Raw genomic sequence first — 5,000 nt, 5'->3', positions numbered from 1 at the left:
GGGTGATGATGTGATGAATACGGTGGAGTGGGTTGGGGATGGCGGGGTTAGGGAGTATGTATGAGAAATAAATTGACGCACCCCGAAGGGATTTCTCCCCGTCTTTTCCTATTCTGCATGAGGGGACGGAGAGGGGGGGGTCGCCGATTTAATGAAGCGGCCTTGCTGTGATGTGCTGTCTTGCGACACTGTTTCTGACCCAGAGCAATGGGCGAGATGCAGGGATGACCCGTCATCCAGGAGGTCCCATGATAAGAGGGAGGGAAGAGGATGGCGGTGAGTGGAGTATGTTAGGGTTGGAATGGGTGGGAGTGGTTTTTATGCCTTTGTTTTTTGGCTACCTCCCTTATAAGGGGGAAAAAGCCTCTGGTATATGTATGTAATACTTATTGGAATGTTTACAAAAGTATCCGGCACTACGATTTATAAAATCTTAACAAAAGACATAATGCACATGATAATCAATAATATAAAAAATATAGGACATAATAAATAAAAAGTATAAGGAAATCCATAATATCCACCGGTGGATAATGTTCTCACAACCTTGGCAGTTACGCCCAGGATGACAGAAATACCGACAAATTACCATCTTCTCTCTCAAAACTCGTAGGATAATTGTATCCCATATGATGCACGGGGTCACGGATGCACATATACGTGAAGACTTTCGTCTTTCAAAGACGGTGGGTTTGTTGTCGTAACAGCATGCGTGTGTGTGTGTGTGTCTGTGTGTGTACTTGTGTGTGTGTGTGTGTGTGTGTGTGTGTGTGTGTGTGTGTGTGTGTGTGTGTGTGTGTGTGTGTGTGTGTGTGTGTGTGTGTGTGTGTGTGTGTGTGTGTGTGTGTGTGTGTGTGCGCGCATGTGTGTGTGTGTGTGTGTGTGTGTGTGTGTGTGTGTGTGTGTGTGTGTGTGTGTGTGTGTGTGTGTGTGTGTGTGTGTGTGTGTGTGTGTGTGTGTGTGTGTGTGTGTGTGTGTGTGTGTGTGTGTGTGTGTTTACATAGTATTTATCTAGTTGTATCGTACGGGAAGAGGAGCTACGCTCGTGGTGTCCCGTCTTTGTATTTCGAAGGAACTATTTTGCTCTTAAATTCATGTACGATTTTTGCACACACTATTGTTTCATCTAGTTTGTTTCAGACATCCACCACTATGTTTGGAGAGCTGTTCTTTTTCAGGTCCCTTCCACAACTGTCTTCTTCTTTTCATGTCTTCTTGTACTTCTCTTATCACAATTTAGTAAGTCTTATCTATCAAGGACTTCCATTCTTCTCATGATTCTGTAAATGATCAATAGGTCAACTTATTCTCTTCTTTGTTCCAGAGTCGGTAATTTAAGCTTTGACAATCTCACTTCATATGACAGTTTTAAGAATGTTGGGACCTTCTTCGTAATTGCTCTTTAGATTCTTTCAATTTTCTTTGTACTTTTTAGTACTTGGTGTCACATGACAAGTGACGTAGTGAATTCCCAACTACGCTATCAAGAGAGATATAAGTTGAGCACAATTTTCTTTATATATTTGTATGCTCGAGTTACATACACAAACATGAAATTTTTGCGTTCAACCCGTTTCCACTATGATAGTACAATTGGAAGTATACAAACGCGGGAAAATATTTGTACAACACTGAATGGGTCCCAGTGGTTAGAGATACATTTTAACAACCACAGTACCGCATTTCAATTTCTGCTTGTAGCCTCCATTGGGTATCCCGATGTTGATGGCTTAGAATTAAAGTGCATTGTGGTTGATAAAATGTATCCCTAATCACTGGGACCCATTCAGTGTTGTACAAATACTTTCCCACGTTTGTATACTTCCAATTGCACTATCATAGTGGAGATGGGTTGAACGCAAAAATGTCATGTATGCGTATGTAACTCAAGCATACATACATATAAATATATATATATATATAAACATATATATGTGTGTAAATATATATATATATATATATATATATATATATATATATATATATATATACACATATTTGTTCCCGCTGCTACCAACACTTTCAGTTCCCTTCTGTGATATAGTAATTCTTCATTCATTACAACTTTCTTCACATTCTTTTTATCCTTTTAGTAATGTAAGTCACTCATCTGTAGGCCCCATGCCTCTTTCGTAACGTATGCATTTAGTCAAGTTCCATTACTCAGTGACGAAGGTGAATTATATTGAACCTAAACTTTTCTTCATTCTCATCACGAATTCTGGTACAACGTATGGTCTTAGGTACACCAGAGGATTCCCCCTGGAATCCTCTTACACCCACCAAGCCAAGTCTGCTTCGACATCACTATTTAATTCATCCTATAAATTTGAACGTTACAAATAAGTACCACCCTTTAAGGGCGTGACTTTACCTCCAAGCACCAATAATTTCTCTCCTTTTCCACCCTTTTCTCCAATCAGAAAAACTGTTATACTGTCTCAAATAATATTGTTTACGCAAGCACTCTGTCGCAAGCGGAATGTAGCTTCGTGTTACATTTCGTCAATTCAGCACTCTCTCGATATCCTAACCTATGTTTACAAAACACAGGACGGCAGGCGAGAATATACAACTCTGCACTTCTTATTTGGCCGTTGTTTCAAAACATCCGAGTAATAAAATTTGCATATCTTTTCACCTACCACTCTATCTACTTAAATTTCTAAATCTATCTACCGGCCTTTTACATATATATATATATATATATATATATATATATGTATATATATATATATATATATATATATGTACATATTTCATATATATACCCGCACATTATATTTATATATATATATGTATATATACAGACATATATATATAAATATATATATATACATATATATATATATGAATCTATATATATATACATATATATAAGAGGGAGGGTAGAGGGTAGAAGGGAGTGGAGTGCATGTTGGAATGGTTTTATGCCTTTTTTTTGGGCTACCTCCCTTGTAAGGGGGAAAAAGCCTTTGTTATATGTATGTATATATATATATATATATATATATATATATATATATATATATGTATATATAAAGATGCTGTAATGACTCATTTATTTTACATTATCCATTTATTTGTTTTGATATCATTTGTCCGTTTGTTTATTATTATTTGTTTGATTCTCATTTATCATTTATGTCAATTTATCATTATATACTATTTACCTGCTTATCATATAAATATATCTATGCATTTATTTTATTTATTATTTATATTATTATAGTTTTTATTTATTCACTTATTTGTTTATCACTATTACGATTTTTCACATCCGACCTAGATATGGACCAAAACGTCTCCTGTCGGCATGCTCCGCCTTTGTAACTCTTTGTAATTCTTTCATATATATATATATATACATATATATATATATATATATATGTATATATATATATGTATATGTATATATATGTATATATATGTATATATATATATATATATATGTGTGTGTGTGTGTGTGTGTGTGTGTGTGTGTGTGTGTGTGTGTGTGTGTGTGTGTGTGTGTGTGTGTGTGTGTGTGTGTGTGTGTGTGTGTGTGTGTGTGTGTGTGTGCGTGTGTGTGTATGTATATATGTATATATATGTATGTTTATATAAATATATAGACATATGTATGTACATATATATATATATATATATATATATATATATATATATATATATCCATTTTAAATGGTTGTTTTCTCTCGTTGTTAAGTCGTAAAATATAAAACTTATGCAATCTGTCAAAACTTTGGGTTTCATTTATCATCAAATACTGCAGACCTATATATGGACACATTTTTTTCACTTCAGTAGGTCCATTAGTTTGAAACTGTGGATGGGATTGTTGCGCAGGGCCAATAAATGGCCTAGGACTTGACTAATTCCACGATGGATCGGAGCCAAATCCAATAAATCATAGGAATTCATATCGCTGTACATATGTTTCAGTGTTGTTTGCATTAATCGAAATCATAAGTTATATGTTTGCTTGGTCAGTTTCCGCTATAACGTTGCATCTTAGTGGAAACGGAGGAGACTCAACAACTTGTTAATTTACTGAATATAAAGGAAGAAGGTGCAGTAACACTTTTTTTACGAGTGAAATGGAATAAGTATAAAAAGAACAAGAAACTATTTGCTTATAGTACAAGTCGAAGGTAAAAAAATGAAGAAAAGAAAATTTGCAGTGGTATATGTACCTCCTAAGACACAAGCCTGATCAGAGAGGGATCACGCTCAGTTACTAGATGATAAAAGGGAAGAACTAACTGAAACACTGAAGGATGGAGGAAATACAGTATTTATGGGGACTTTAATTCAAAAGAAATATGCTGGGAAGATATGACAGTGAAAGGGGGAGAGAAACACTGGGGCAATGTACTCCTTGACTTGACCATTGAATACACAATGACCCAGTGGATTAGAGAAAATACTAGATATAGAGGAAATGAAGAACCCTCAATATTGGACTTAATACTTACAACAGAACCTGAGATAATCGATAATATTATTTACAAAACTCCGATAGGAAAAAGTGACCATGTACTAATAGAAATGGAATTGAAAGAACAACCAGACCAAAGCAAAAATGTTAAACATAGAATAGGAAGACCCATGTATAACAAAACAAACTTTGAGAAACTTAAAACATTCTTTCGCAATGCAAACTGGGAAAAATTCCAAAACGAAGATACAGGGATAGAAGAAAAATGGAACATACTAAAAGAAATTTATAATGAAGGAGTGGACAAATTCGTACCACAAAAAAAAAAAAATGGAAAAGGCATACATAAAGAACTGGTACAACAAAAGATGTAGTGAAGCAAATGAAAAAAGGGACAAAGCTTGGAAAAAATGGAAAAGAGATAAGAAACAAAGCAAATGGCAAACATACATCAAACTAAGAAACGAATATGTAAAAATACGCAGAGATGAAAAGAGAAATTACGAAAAAAAAGATAATAGACAAATGTAAAGAAGAACCCAAACTATTTTACAAATATGTA

Source organism: Oratosquilla oratoria, chromosome 8 (genome assembly GCF_046742065.1).
Source record: "Oratosquilla oratoria isolate Oo_2021 chromosome 8, ASM4674206v1, whole genome shotgun sequence".
In the NCBI taxonomy this organism is placed as follows: domain Eukaryota; kingdom Metazoa; phylum Arthropoda; class Malacostraca; order Stomatopoda; family Squillidae; genus Oratosquilla; species Oratosquilla oratoria.
Note: the sequence above shows the minus strand (reverse complement) of the source record.